We start from the raw sequence: 16809 nt of genomic DNA on the forward strand, positions 1-16809 counted from the left end.
TGCGTGAGAACTAGGTCTAAATGTGGAATAATGTAAGTTAATGCGGATGACTTGGAAGAACAAACGTGAAATATTCGGTTACAGTGGCCGTGTGGTTCTAGGCGCTACAGTCTGGAACCGCGGGACCACTACGGTCGCAGGTTCGAATCCTGCCTCGGGCAGGGATGTGTGTGATGTCCTTAGGTTAGTTAGGTTTAAGTAGTTCCAAGTTCTAGGGGACTGATGACCTCTGAAGTTGAGTCCCATAGTGCTCAGAGCCATTTTACATTGTCAGGTCGTTTGAATATCCGGGCGTAACGCTACAAAGCGATATAAAATGGAAGGAGCATGTGAGAGCTGTGGTAGGGAAGGCGAATGGTCGACTTCGGTTTATTGGGAGAATTTTAGGAAATGTTGTCTCACCTGTAAAAGAGAGCGCGTAATAAGACGCTGGTGCGACCAATTCTGGAGTACTGCTCGAGTGTTTGGGATCCATGCCAGGTAGGACTGAAGGAAGACGTCGAAGCAATTTAGAGGAGGGCTGAAAGAGTTCTTACTAGTAGGTTCGAACAGCACGTAAGTGATTCGGGAACTCAAATGGAAATGCATGGAGGGAAGGCGACGTTCTTTTCGAGAAACACGATTGAGAGAATTTAGAGCACGCGCATTTGCATCTGACTGCCGAACGATTCTACTGTCGCCGACACATAAGCGTGTAGAGACCACGAAAATAAAATACAACAGATCAGGGCTCATACGGAGGCATAAAAGCAGTCGTTTTTTCCTCTCTCTGTTTGCGAGAGGAACAGGAAACGAAATCACTGGCAGTGGTACAGGGTAGCCTCCGCCATTCACTGTACGGTGGCTTGCAGATGTACATGTAGATGTAGATGCAGAACCGTGTTGCAAACTTACCCTCTAATTGGTCATGGTCGAATTTCCAGTCGTTAAATAGCAAAACCTTTTACTTAATTAATGAACTTTAATTATATTCATTGCGCAAATAATTATTTACTGCATAGCAGTCTTCTTTCTTCTGTGATCATTGGCTATCTCTCACTGTTTGCTACGGTTATTGACAACAGGGTACCTCATTATTTATGGCTGAATAAATGAAACCATATAATTCAGCTTTTGTAATTACAATCAAGTTATCTATGGCACAACGGATATCGCGCCCTGAACCTGTCAACAACCAGCAGAGTCAGCGTAGAGGGACGGTAAATGTTTGTAATTTGCACAGTCTGTTTGCTCATAAGCTTAGATTATATTTTAATTTGATCTTATTTACTTTTCGAATAAATGATTTGAATGAAATAGCATCGGTTGGTGGGAATTTACCTTTTTAAGGAATATGACGATTTCATTCTGTAACAAGATCAATGCTTAGGTAAATTGGTATACAGACCGTATTTATTTCCCAAAGACAAGCCTCATAGTCTCAGTTACTCTCATGGTCAACACACAAATAGAGATCTCAAATAGTTTTCGTTGAACAAACCTCGCAGTTTCAGTTACCGTCAATCAAACAAATAGAATTCTTAATTACTTTTCACATTTCACGTCTTGCAAATAATTATTCTCAGCTGCGATTTTCTTGGTCTCCTATAACTGAATGAAGAACATCACACTATTAAGTAGGTAGGTGATGTATGCAACGGAATGAATCTCAGCCCACAACAGACGCGATTCAATGACATGCAAAAGTCTCTGTATCCAGCTATGATAAAATAAACATCAAAACATAATCTTGAGGCTTAGCAAATGAGTACTGATTGTCTCATCCAAAAATAACCTAGCTCATAATCAGTCAGAGAGTGTTACAATGGCTCTTGTTAGCACAAATAAGTGAAAATTTACCCCAGTTGCCTTGTTAAGCAGAACATGCAAATATGTTCCAACTAATCGCTCTTTACCTCTTAATTCCGTAAACAGTAGTTAAATGAAATTTAGAATGAACACAAGCATTACAGAAAACACCCCACATGGAGAACAATCAAATTCAAAAACTTCAACGGCACAAACAAAACACACACACAGAACTGACAGGAATTTTATCTTACTTGCGAATATTGAAATGTGACTTGGTTATGCGACCTGTTACTTCGTTAACTCTAATCAAATTGAATCTGCTGTGAACTTTGCCGCGGTGGTGTACTAAAGTGAACTGGTACAAGTAACACTCAGCGCTAACTCACACAGAAGCAAAGTTAAGTATGAAATTTATTCACATGGAAACAATCTGAATTCCACGTCAGCTCCACATACAATAAAGGTTGCAAATCCAACACATAATAATTCACCTGCTCAGTGTCCTAAAACTGCACCATGTGCCTCTGCACATCGCACACAATTAGGTGGCCACACAAGGTGGACCGTGTGGCACTGCCGCTCATCACAATGGAACTACAGATATTAATCATCTTTTATGCGTAAAATTACTGTCAGTGGAAAGCCACCTCCCTTAGCAGTGGTCAAATCATTGAATGGGACCACACAATTATAATTACTATTGCATAAGTACTGTCTGTCTAGTTTGGTGCGAAACGTGTGACCATCAAACCAGTACAAAGAAGAATCTCTAAAAATTTGAAAAAGATACCAGGAATTTATCTAATCTCACTGTAAATCACAAATGGCAATTGCTGCGGTTAATACTTTTGCGCAGATACATTGAAATCTTAATTGAAATGGGTATTATAAACGAACTGTTACTCGTTCCGTAGTCACCCAGAAGAGTTGAAATAAACCCCATTCAATGAGTCGTGTTACCCTTATAAAGGAGTTATCAGTAATTGGCGACTGTTAAAGGTGCAGGAAACATTGAAGGTGAACCGTTTCCCAGCACGAACACACAAAGAAAACATCAGTAAAATTTCCACATATTAATTAGCCAGTACATGAAAATAAAGCACCTTTGCTACTCTGTGAAATGAAGAACGTTTAGTTAACGATCGACCAGAAAGGGCCTTGATGATGACCGGTACCATGTGCTAACGGTCGTAAGTTCGAAAATTCAGTAATCTATTGAGACGAAATTAATACAGTTACACTGAGAGGTGGCATGAGCCCACTCTCATATTTCTATCTTACGATTTTCCTCTCTAATTGCATGTGGTGAAAAGTTGCTATTCCTTCACATGCGGACTTCCCATGCAGCGTCTCTCGTCACCCGGGTGGTCCAGTGACAGGCGAGCTATGCTGATTTTGAAAGGGTAAGCCGACGGGTGTGAGGGAGTCGAGTGAATGCTTTCCAGACGCCGACATTGTCAAAAGACACGCCCGCAGGGGCCAGAAGGAGCGGCTGGGCTAGATTCCGTTACTTCGCAGAAGCTTAGCGAAAACACTTTCTGGCGGGCTACCAGCGAGGCGTGGGAATGACTTGTGTACCCAGGCAGTTGTGGCGGGCAAATTCCCGCACTTTCTGCAAAATAGTAACTGTGATTGTGATTGCTCGGGGCATAGCCCCGTGACGTAGCAAAATCAGCGCGGAAATTGGCGCCAAGAATCTCCATTGGTGGAATGGTAGTGCTCCGGCAATAGAGTGAAATTTTCCGCTGGTTTTCGAGTTGCTGATTGGAACGGTTAACCACGGCCACTGTCGTGGGGGCGGGAATGTTCTGTTTTCGGTATTGTACGGTTGCTCTTGTGGGGTAGTCGGCTCTCGCCTTTCAGTCGGAGTAGGTTACAACACTGAGCTCTCGCTGCTCTGGACAGCCTGTCTTCCGTTGGCTGTCTAATATATTTTTATTTGATTGTAACTGTTTAACGAAGTTGCTGAAGTTTCGACTTCAACGTAACTTTCCGAGTACAGTTGGCAATTGAGCGTTCTGCGTACAAGCGGCCTATGTTGTCTGTCTTGGGCAGTTTTGGCTAAAGTTGACTGTATCGGAGTTACTGTGTGACTTCGCTTGTGAAAATCAATCACTGTACCGTCAGTGATTGTGTGGCGAGCCTTCTTCGTCTCCCTCAGAGGCGTATTTGTATTGATAGGAAATCTTTAGTCTGGAACAACCAGACCAGGACAATTTGTTTCGGGCTATACTCGCGACATTATCATCACCACGACGGGACGTCGAAGCAACCAGCCGTCGCTTCTAGTACGCCAGATCGTGTCCTTGCAGCTAAGAAGACAGCTTGGTAATGTACGTCTGCAGCACCGGCAAAGCAGGCATTTTTGCTAGGCGATAATCAGAGCTCAGCAGAGCGCGCCTGTTCGTCTTTTCTAACTTTGTTCTATCTTGGGTGTTCATTGTCTGAGTTCTCACTAATGTAGCAACAATTAATGTTGGGTTAGCTTCCAGCGTTTATTTGAGTATCCAATTTGAGCCAGTTTGATGTATTGTAAATGTTTCATGTGTTTGTGTTTATTATTTTCTGTTTAGTCTTAATAAATTATATTGTTATTTTGGACAGAACTTTCATTCTGTTAATCGGTAGAGCAACCCTATCATTTCTCACTACGTTAATGAAACCTTCCTTTATTTAACTTATTTATCAAATTAAATTATTGCAGGTGCCAAACTCTTTTCTACTCCACTTGCAGGGTTGATTACAGTCAGTTCGCGTATCTTTTTAATCCATGTGCAACAGCAAAAGTCGGAGTTAGAATAGGGGGGGGGGGGGGCATAGAACATCATTTACATATGTAGATTCTAGAAGAATTTAGTGTTAAACACACTGCTAGCCCCGGCACCTCGCTACACGTCTCTCAACGTTTTCCTTTCTATGTTAAATATGACATTTCGCCCAAGATCTGCAATGATATAACACATTTCTTCACCGGTTTATCTCACCATACCCCGACGCCAACGTAGGCACATGTGCTCTATGGGGCCTCCTTCTGCACACTGCCTAAGATGGCCTACCCAGGGTCAACGTTCTCCCCGTTTGAACCATTGCGAGTGCGAGACCTACCATTGGCTGACCGCCTGGAAGCCAACTAAAGCTATCGACACAGTGTGAAACCTCTGCTATTCTCTTTGCACAGCCTTATCCACTTGCCTTAAGGGCTTAAATGGAGCGTACTGAAAGCACCGCTTAAATGTCACACTTGATACACAGCATTAATGAGGACATGAAAACCAACTGGGTACCTGCCTAAATGAATGGGTGCTACCAAACTGCCACTAAAAGGAAAGTTGACTAACTAGTTTCAGAGGGTGATATCGACTGCAAGATGTTTAACTTCAATGGCTGCTCCACAACCCTTGTGCAAGCTGGATTTCCTCCTTCAACTTCTCTCAGTTTTCACAATATATCCTTCGATCATGCATTCCTCCAGGCCACAATCTCTGTGATCCCATGTACTACGCCATCCGCCACCACAGTCTTCATACCTCAAATTGGACTACATTAATCTATACCCACAATATTCTCATCACAGTGTTTCGTTCATCTCCCTGCTTACTCTTCCATATCAGAAAACAAGTAACCTGCGACTAGGAAGCCATTTGCAGGAGGCATTCAACGAACAAAGGAAGGAAAGATGGGAAAAGACTACCGGAAACGTGAACATCACCCATTGAATTCCGGACGTCTGGGGGCAGCTGCTGATAAACCAGCCTCGAAGCCAAAAATATCACCAAACCATATTGCAGTTGATATCCGTTTGACCTATGGCAGCGCCATATAGAGGGCCAACCATAGCGCCATCTGGTTTCCCCTTCGAGCTGGACAAGTTTCGTTCTTTGTGGTTTTTTCGTTTGATGCTTATTTCGTGAGATATTTGGCCCGGTCACTATCAATGGACCACCCTGTATAGCTGCGGAAACAGCAAACCACGCATAATTATTACTCTCTTTACCGTATATGAATGTGTCATTGCATTCATTGATTGGGCTACAGACTCCATCTTTTTTTCATTCCGAAATGATAAAGTGCGGTGTGCACGCAGTTCTTTCACGAATACTTGACTTGTCAGCGTTATAAGTAACAGTTGCAGGGATAACAACAAGTTTCGTCTTTATGTCAGATATAAATTTCTCTATAGCATTGTCTGTCACTGGCAGCTGCTCTACATGTTTACGTGACGTAAACTTGGTAATTTTGGGACTTCCTATTCTGTACGATTTCTTGAAACTGCGTAGCCAGGTTGACGAAGCGTGGAAATTAACAATCTTCATGTAAAATGCGGGCAACGGCCTTGCCACTGTGGATACACCGGTTCCCGTGAGATCACCGAAGTTAAGCGCTGTTGGGCGTGGCCGGCACTTGGATGGGTGACCATACAGCCGCCATGCGCTGTTGCCATTTTTCGGGGTGCACTCAGCCTCGTGACGCCAATTGAGGAGCTACTCGACCGAATAGTAGCGGCTTCGGTCAAGAATACCATCACAACGACCGGGAGAGCGGTGTGCTGACCACACGCCCCTCCTATCCGCATCCGACACGGCGGTCGGATGGTCCCGGAAGGCCACTCAAGGCCTGAAGACGGAGTGCTTTATGTAAGATGCAATTCGGCGGGCGCCGTCTCGTAATCTCCATCGGTAACGGTGCACAGCCTCTCTCGAGCAGTTCTAAATCTTTCAGACAGTTTTTCATTCAGATGGTTTCGGGTTTCCGTTTGGCACATGTTTCTTAATTCATGTAATTCATTCTTCCATTTGTACAGTTCACCCTCCGATTTTACGAAACAAAAACGCCTTTTCACATTGCATAAGTTTAACCATTTTATTCCCTCCTTCGTTTAACAAATATTTCACTGCCTTTTCTTTGTTGCTGAAAGCTGTTGCAGCACATGTTTTTCTGGCTTGGAATGTATTCTTCTTCAGAACTGTTGCACAACTGACGTCGTCCTAACCACAATTCAAGGAATCGTCACATTTTTTTCCTATACTTATCCACAATTTCAAACGAAATGTCGATACATTCGAATGAATGTCAAGTAAATCAGCTAACAAATGACACATACGTACGTCCTCAGGAGAAGTGGGTTATTTCGGATGGACACCACGATATTCATATTTCATGATTTCTAAATTGAGAACGTTAACTGGATTCCACAATTACTATGGAACTGGAAGAAAAAAAGGCACTACGAGGTGCATTCAAGTTCTAAGGCCTCCGATTTTTTTTCTCCAGACTGGAAAGAGATAGAAACATGCGCATTGTTTTAAAATGAGGCCGCGTTCATTGTCAATACGTCCCAGAGATGGCAGCACCGTACGGCAGATGGAATTTTACCGCCAGTGGCGAGAATGAGAACTGTTTTAAATACCTAATTTGGCGACGTTTTGCTTATTTGAACACGTGCAATCATTCGTTTTCTGAATTTGCGTGGTGTGAAACCAATTGAAATTCATCGACAGTTGAAGGAGACATGTGGTGATGGAGTTATGGATGTGTCGAAAGTGCATTCGTAGGTGCGACAGTTTAATCAAGGCAGAACATCGTGTGACAACAAACCGAAACAACCTCGGGCTCGCACAAGCCGGTCTGACGACATGATCGAGAAAGTGGAGAGAATTGTTTTGGTGGATCGCCGAATGACTGTTGAACAGATCGCCTCCAGAGTTGGCATTTCTGTGGGTTCTGTGCACACAATCCTGCATGACGACCTGAAAATGCGAAAAGTGTCATCCAGGTGGGTACCACGAATGCTGACGGACGACCACATGGCAGCCCGTGTGGCATGTTGCCAAGCAATGTTGACGTGCAACGACAGCATGAATGGGACTTTCTTTTCGTCGGTTGTGACAATGGATGAGACGTGGGTGCCATTTTTAAATCCATAAACAAAGCGCCAGTCAGCTCAATGGAAGCATACAGATTCACCGTCACCAAGAAAATTTCGGGTAACCGCCAGTGCTGAAAAAATGATGGTGTCCATGTTCTGGGACAGCGAGGGCGTAATCCTTACCCATTGCGTTCCAAAGGGCACTACGGTAACAGGTGCATGCTACGAAAATGTTTTGAAGAACAAATTCCTTCCTGCATTGCAACAAAAACGTCCAGGAAGGGATGCGCGTGTGCTGTTTCACCAAGACAACGCACCCGCACATCGAGCTAACGTTACGCATAAGTTTCTTCGTGATAACAACTTTGAAGTGATTCCTCATGCTCCCTACTCACCTGACCTGGCTCCTAGTGACTTTTGGCTTTTCCCAACAATGAAAGACACTCTCCGTGGCCGCACATTCACCATGCCGTGCTGCTATTGCCTCATCGATTTTACAGTGGTCAAAACAGACTCCTAAAGAAGCCTTCGCCGCTGTCATGGAATCATGGCGTCAGCGTTGTGAAAAACGTGTACGGATGATGGGTGATTCCGTCGAGAAGTAACGTCAGTTTCATCGATTTCGGGTGACTAGTTAATTAGAAAAAAAAATCGGAGGCCTTATAACTTGAATGCACCTCGTATTAGCAGTCATGCCATGCAAAAGCACAAATATCAATTCAGCTTTATCTGTATTGTCAGTACTTACCAACACTGCAAAGAGCAGCTGATAATTTGTGATAGATGCTACTTGAGTGGCTAATTCGAGAGAATAGTAATTGTGCCCTGTAGAGTCAGAGAAGCTATCAACGAACGGTAACCTGAAACGTCCTTTACAAATTACGTTCGGGTTGTGTAGTGTTTCCGGTTTACAAAAATACCGCCGACCTTATATATACTGCTGCGGACCATGGGAATTCAATCGCTGTTCAATGGATAAGCGTTGGCTCTCCAGATGAATCACATTTTTGCTACACTAGGTCTCCACAAACGCCGTGATCGAGTTGAACGACGGTTCGAAACGTGCATCAAGCCACGGAAGCACGGTGGAGGGACCAGTATTTTGCTACGGACCTGTGATAGTAATCGAGGACACGCTGATAGCTGCTAACCATATGCATCCCTTCACGCTTGATGTCCCCGACGGCAATGTTATCTTTCAGCAGTATAACTGTCAGCGTCTCAGAGCCAGAACCGTGCTACAGTGGTTTCAGGACTATTTAAAGTAAACCCACGTTCATGTATCGGCGACAAAATTCACCTGATGTAAATCCCCTGGATCCATCTGTGGATAGCTATCGGGCGCCATTACTGCGTTGCAAATCAGCGGCCCGTTATGTTACGCGAATTACATGACCAGTGCGTAGACATATAATGCCACTTACCGCCACAAACCTACCAACAGCCTGTCGGATCCTTGACACACAGAATCAGTGACGTATTTCGTTCCAAAGATCGACAAACACGCTATTAAGCAGGTGGTCATAATGTTTTGGCTCACCAGTATACAGGGTGAGTCACCTAACATTACCGCTGGATATATTCCGTAAACCACATCAAATACTGACGAACCGATTCCACAGACCGAACGTGAGGAGAGGGGCTAGTGTAATTGTTTAATACAAACCATACAAAAATGCACGGAAGTATGTTTTTTAACACAAACCTACGTTTTTTAAAATAGAACCCCATTAGTTTTGTTAGGACATCTGAACATGTAAACAAATACGTAATCAGTGCCGTTTGTTGCATTGTAAAATGTTAATTACATCCGGAGATATTGTAGCCTAAAGTTGAAGCTTGACTACCACTCCTCCGCTGTTCGATCGTGTGTATCGGAGAGCACCGAATTACGTAGGGATCCCAAGGGAACGGTGATGGACCTTAGGTACAGGAGAGACTGGAACAGCACATTACATCCACATGCTAACACCTTTTTATTGGTCTTTTTCACTGACGCACATGTACATTACCATGAGGGGTGAGTTACACGTACACACGTGGTTTCCATTTTCAATTAAGGAGTGGAATAGAGTGTGTCCCGACATGTCAGGCCAATAGATGTTCAATGTGGTGGCCATCATTTGCTGCACACAATTGCAATCTCTGGGGTAATGAATGTCGTACTCGCCGCAGTACATCTGGTGTAATGTCGCCGCGGGCTGCCACAATACGTTGTTTCATATCCTCTGGGGATGTAGGCACATCACGGTACACATTCTCCTTTAACGTACCCCACAGAAAGAAGTCCAGAGGTGTAAGATCAGGAGAACGGGCTGGCCAATTTATGCGTCCTCCACGTCCTATGAAACGCCCGTCGAACATCCTGTCAAGGTGCAGGTGCAGGTGCAGGTGCAGGTGCACCATCATGCTGATACCACACACGTCGACGCGTTTCTAGTGGAACATTTTCGAGCAACGTTGGCAGATCATTCTATAGAAACGCGATGTATGTTGCAGCTGTTTGGGCCCCTGCAATGAAGTGTTTGTTACAACACGCAACTGAACGTCGGTGGTTTCAAGCGCCAACTTTAGGTTACGATATCTCCGGATGTAATTAACATTTTACAATGCAACAAACGGCACTGATTACGTATTTGTTTGTATGTTCAGATGTGCTAACAAAACTAACGTGCTTCCATTTAAAAAAACGTAGGTTTGTGTTAAAAAACATACTTCCGTGCATATTTTTATGGTTTGTGTTAACCAATTGCACTAGCCCCTCTCCTCACGTTCGGTCTGTGGAATCGGTTCGTCAGTATTTGATGTGGTTTACGAAATATATCCAGCGGTAACGTTAGGTGACTCACCCTGTATATCATATGTTTATTGCTCCTTTCTGTCGGCGTTGTTATTAAAATAGCACTGGTAACTTTTCCCATTTTCTGTATAACCAAAGTTTCAAAGCGTTGGAAATTTCACGAATAAAAAACATTTATTTTTTATAAAGTTTCAGGAAAGAAAATAAACCTAAATTTTAGACTGCTGCCATGAAAAATTGATATGCCGATTTTTTAAACGGTTATTGGTAAAAAATGAAAAAACCTGTTGTAATGCAGACTAAACAAATATCGAAAAATATCGGTTACTCAGAACTAAAATACCTGAAAATGTTTTAACCGTTCGGCTTCTACCATCTCTAGTTTGAGATAGTAATTACATTAACTTAGCGGCGTAAATGTATAATTATTTTTCATTGTACTGTAGAATGTTGCACAACATACAGAGTGTTGTGTCTAGACAAGACAGCCTAGACACAATGAGAGGAAGCCGAAAGGCACACGCTTAAACTCACGCAGGCTGGCGTGAGGTCTGAAACAGGATACGTAAGGAATGCTATAAAGAAAAGTACGTAGCTTCTGGAATACTTAACCTTAATCCACATTTGTAGAACATCGCTCTTGATGATACATTAATAGAATCTCAATATAAATTGAATACGGCGCCTTGCTAGGTCGTAGCAAATGTAGCTGAAGGCTATGCTAACTATCGTCTCGGCAAATGAGAGCGTAGTGGTCAGTGAACCATGGCTAGCAACGTCGGCTGTACAACTGGGGTAGAGTGCTAGTACGTCTCACTAGACCTGCCGTGTGGCGGCGCTCGGTCTGCAATTACTGACAGTGGCGACACGCGGGTCCGACGTATACTAGCGGACCACGGCCGATTTAAAAGCTACCACCTAGCAAGTGTGGTGTCTGGCGGTGACACCACACAGAGCGTGCAATTCTTTGCAAGAAAATTATTACACTGGTGATCACAGAGGAGTGGATGTTAGGCGAACGCCGAATTTGCAAGTGCCGGTACGGAATGGTAACTGCGGCCTACCTGTTCCCCCATTGTTTACGGTGCAAGCGAGGGGGCGGCTCCTTTGATGTGTCGGCCCAATTACGGGGCATAATTAACAGCGTGTTGCCGCCTAATGGCCTGCCGCGTCCGGCCGGACCATTATCAGAGAATGCTGACCGGCCAGATTTACGGAGCACACCTACCGATCGGGAACTCTGTGACGCTGGTCAGACTCTTGCCGATACCAGTCTAGGGAGCTGGCCAATGCCGAATTACTGTTCCGGAGAATGAGATTTCCGTGTACACTGTAAAGTGCATCCTCCCTCACTTATACATTAACCAGTGGACTACATTAGCTAAGATCGCCCCATGCCTGCTCATTTACGACCCAAATCCTATTTTTGTTCTGCTTCTTCTTTCTCTGTTAGGCTCTTGCCTGTTACGTCCTCTCATTCAGAGACTGTTGTCTATGGTAAAGTATCCGATTATTGTCGGTGGAATAAGAAGGCATGCTGAAAAATAATGGTTCGGATTTTAATATGTGAAAACTTTCAGAGCTACTCATCCTCCATTCTTTCTAGGTGTTCGTTTCATTGTCTTCTATGATCTAAAATTTTTTTTCCTTTGGAGTGAACATTGTTAGTTCTCCTCCAATATCTTGATTCCATAGTCTGTCTTCTATTGTACAACCCTTGGTCTTAAGAATTTCATTTCTTATGTCTGAATACGGCTTTCTTGCTTTCTGCTCATCACCTAGGTCTCGCTTCCATAGGGCAGTGTGGAGACTGTAGCCGTTTTGTAGAAATTAATTTCAATGCCTTTCCTAGTTTTCTTTTTAAGGTTCCTGTTAATAATTACTAAGCTTAATTTCTATATCTCTATTGATGTCACCTTACGTACTAAGTAACTAAAGTGCTTAACTTATTCCTAAGATCTTTCGGTCTGCCACAAGTTGGCTCTAATGTGTTTTTCCCCACGAAGGCCATTTAGTTTTTTTCTGTTGAGATCTCCATACCAAACTTCGCACTTATTTGTTTCAAAAAGTAAATTCCTTTCTCAAGGTCTCCTTCTTTATATGCTAGGATCACTGCATCGTCTGCATATAGTACCTTACTAAAAAGAGTCCTCTGTAGGTATATAGCGCTTTGAAATTCTGTTTTCTATACATGAATTACTTCATGTACGTAAATGTTGAACGAAGTTGGGGACATACGACAGCCTTGTCGTACTCCTTCGCTAGTTTTATTAGGTGTTTCGAATATATACTATTCGCTATTATCTTCCGAAGTTTCTGTCTTTTGACGTTGTCAGACGCTTTTTTAAAATCGATTAAGGCAATGTGTGTTTCTTTGCTATAGTCTCTGCTTATTTGTGTTACCTGCTGCAAAATAAAAAGCATCATCTATCTTGGGGTGTCCTTTCCTAACACTTATTTCTTTCTCATGTAGTACTTTCTCAAACGTATCACTCGGCACTGCATAACAAATGACATCCTGAGACCGGAGCAATTCCGCTTCAGGAATCACGACTCCTACGGGTCGTTGAACATATAACATATGGCTTCAACATAAACAAAGCTACAGAGGCGGTGTTCCTGGACATCGAAAAGGCTTTCGACCGTCTATGGCACAACGGCCTCATCCGCAAACTCAGCGACACGGGATTCCCCGACGGGCTGCTGCGTCTAATACACTCATACCTCACAGACAGGATTTTCAACACTGACGTGCAGGGAAAACAATCAACACGACACGGTATACACGCGGGAGTACCCCAGGGAAGCATCCTAGGGCCCCTACTGTTTAACCTCTACATAAACGATCTCCCAACCACACACAACGATGGCAATCTACGCGGATGACACAGCCATCCTCGCGCAAGATTGGAAACCATCAAACATTACGTCACGCCTACAGACTGCACTCAGAGTGGCTGAGCCTTGGTTGGAGAAATGGCGTGTTAGAGTAAACGTCGATAAGTGCTAAGCCGTTCTGTTCACTAGAAGACCGAAGCAACTGCGCCAACACCGCTACTGCAGACCAATAACTCTACATGCACGCCCAATACGTTTCCGCGAGAAAGTCAAATACCTCGGTGTCTGGCTGGACCGGAAATTACTCTGGGGGGACCACGTACAATACATAACCAACCGAGCTAGCGCGAGGCTCAAACAGCTCTATCCTATGCTCAACAGGCGTAGCACACTGAACAGAAGGGTGTCGAGGTCCATGTACATGACACTTATCCGACCCCTGATGACGTACGCAGCTCCTGTCTGGGGATACGCTGCGCCTACACGCCTGCGCCGTCTGCAGCTCATACAAAACAAAGTACTCAAAATCACAAGCAATGCTCCACGATACACACGCATCGCGGACCTTCACCGGGAATACCGACTTGAGACTCTCACGGAGGTAATCCACAAACTCACTACAAGACTGTACGGAAACTCCAGACATTCGCAGAACCCGTTTATTCTGAATCTGGGGAACTACGACTACAACCATAGATGGAAACATAAAAGACCAAAAGACATACTTGTAAGGACCTAACATCTATGGCCAAGCATACGCAAACATAACGGTACAGGCGAGCCCCTGTTAATCAGACGCCATTACTGGATATCCAGCTGGAATACACTGCCGAATAACTGGCACCACGCAGGGAAGCCGTACCGTACACTGCATGCAGACAAGCTCCACACATCCCCCACACAGTGAGATGATCTACGGCCGATCTCCCACTACTGTATAACGATATTGATTGTTCCAGGAATGTAGCAGCTGCAGCAACTGGGATACATCGCCATCGCTTGCCACGGTAATGTTGCATGATACCTATACTAACAAATCCAAGCTTGCATGAACTATCGCAGCTAGTAAGCCACTACTGCTCTTACTACCCATCTGTCGCAGAGGTTTTTTTCCCACGGCACGAGCCATGGCACTTTTTTCCCTCTGCTCTTCAAATCGCTACCCTCACTCGCGTTTCGTCCACTATCTATCACCTGATGGACCGTGTTAATGCGTAGTCTTACCCAGACGCACGGATAACATCACAGCCCAGCATCCTGTGATCCACTTACTAGATAACTAATATGTTTACGGAGGTGACAGTAGAACTTTTGGTTTGGTCACCACGTTGGTGCGGGCGTAGAGGGGCCCCATCTCTATTTAAACTAATTCCGTTACGTTTTTAAGTCCTGTTTTTAAAATCTTTTTCATGTACCTTCTATGTTCAATCCAGTAAACTTATTCTTCTGCAGTTACTGCACAGGCTTTTATCCCATTTTTTTAAAACTAACATCATTCTGGAGATCTTCCAGTCTTTGGGGATACTCTTGTTCTTCCAACATTCGTTTAAGAAATGTAGCAGCCCTAGATGTAACATCATTCCTCCATATTTTAGCAACTCAGCATTAACAACATCACTTGCTGCCACTTTTCTGTTCTTAAGTGGTGATAACACAGATGTTATTTCGTCAGACTGTATTTCATTTAATCCCATCTCATCTACGTATTTGTCCAATTTCAGTTTCCTGTGCTGCATTATCATCTCATAATCCTTTGCAATAATTTACCCATTGTTCTGCTTCATTATTGTTTATTTGTATCTTCTTTTTGATATTGTGTTTCAAGGCCATTCGTTGTCTCCTGTGAACATCGTTGTCGATATTAGAAATACCTGTCCCATTGTTTCTGGCGTGCTTTTCTTAGTACATACTTAGCAACATTTCTTCCGTCCTCATAATATTACTGCTCCCCAGCTATGGTGTTGGTTAAACATTTTGTATGTGCATCCTGTTTTTCTTTAACAGCTTTCATTATGTCCTCACTCCAAATTTTGAGGCCTTTTCTTTTCCTCAATTTTTTTGTACTTTTACCAAGATCAATTTAACTTGTTCGTAATTGAAATGCCTATGTATTTAGTTGAACCTGTGGTCTTAAGATTTCTTTGATTAATCGCGTCACCGAAACTGAACGGATTCCTTTTGGTACACCTTTGGAGGTCCTCACACTTTTTGTTGATCAGGATAAATTACCAACACTCACAGTATTCAGATAGCTTGTCAGAATAATTTTGCACTTCTCGTCTTGTAACGGCTGTACTAGAATGTAAACGACAGCGTTAGCTACGAACAGTTTGTATAGATGAAGAGTAGCAGTGGTCATATAAACTTCATTGAGGAACCCTAAACATCACTTTGGTTTCACTACATGACCTCCCATCAGTTACTACGAACTGGTACCTTTCTGACAGGTTATCACAAATCCAGTCGCAAAACTGAGACGGTACTCCACAGGCATGCAGTTGGGGTAGAAACCACTTCTGAGGAACAGTGTCAAAAGCCTTCTGGAACTCGAGAAGTAAGTAATCAACTTGAGATGCCCTCTAGACAGCATTCATTACTTCGCGTGAATGAAGAACGAGTTGTGTTTCACAAGAAAGATATTTTCTGAATCCGTTCTGGTTATGGATCAATAAATCGTTTTCTTCGAGGTATTTTATAATGTTGAAACACGGTATATGTTCCAAAATCCAACTGCAGGTCGATAGCATTGATATGGGTATTTAATTCAACGGTTTACAACTATTTGCTTTCTTGTATATTGCTCTAATATTCTTTGCGAGATAAAATAGTCCCACGCCTACTTATACTGTAGTGACAATTACGCATTTGTTATTGGATCAGGTGCAGTTTTCATAATATGTAAGTAGGCTGTTTATGTTTTCTTATTGGCAACGTTACGTAGCGCTCTGTACGAAAATCACTGGCTGTGCTGTGTGCAGTCTGTGGCTAGTTTGCATTGTTGTCTGCCATTGTAGTGTTTGGCAGCGGCAGCTGGATGTGAACAGCGCGTAGCGGTGCGCAGTTAGAGGTGAGCCGCCAGCAGTGGTGGATGTGAGGAGAGAGACGGCGGAGTTTTGAAATTACATATATTATGACTTGTGATGATATTAAAGTAAATACAGTGTTTGTTCTCTATTAAAATTTTTCATTTGCTAACTATCCCTATCAGTAGTTAGTGACTTCCGTAGTTTGAATCTTTTATTTAGCTGGCAGTAGTGGCGCTCGCTGTATTGCAGTAGTTCGAGTAACGAAGATTTTTGTGAGGTAAGTGATTTGTGAAAGGTATAGTTTAATGTTAGTCAGGGCCATTCTTTTGTAGGGATTTTTGAAAGTCAGATTGTGTTGCGCTAAATAATATTGTGTGTCAGGTTAAGCACAGGCGTGTATAAATTGTTCTAAGGGGACGTTTCAAATACTCTATATACGAATCGTGCTGCATGGTGGTGGCGCTTTACCCCACTGAGGACCATCATGA

General features: G+C 43.4%; 1 pseudogene; it reads left to right on the plus strand.

The window, feature by feature from the left end:
- The first annotated feature begins 6114 nt into the window (after window positions 1-6114).
- LOC126163717 (5S ribosomal RNA) lies at window positions 6115-6231 on the plus strand (annotated as a pseudogene).
- The last annotated feature ends 10578 nt before the right edge of the window (window positions 6232-16809 follow it).

The sequence above is a fragment of the Schistocerca cancellata genome, chromosome 2 (assembly GCF_023864275.1).
Source record: "Schistocerca cancellata isolate TAMUIC-IGC-003103 chromosome 2, iqSchCanc2.1, whole genome shotgun sequence".
Taxonomy (NCBI): domain Eukaryota; kingdom Metazoa; phylum Arthropoda; class Insecta; order Orthoptera; family Acrididae; genus Schistocerca; species Schistocerca cancellata.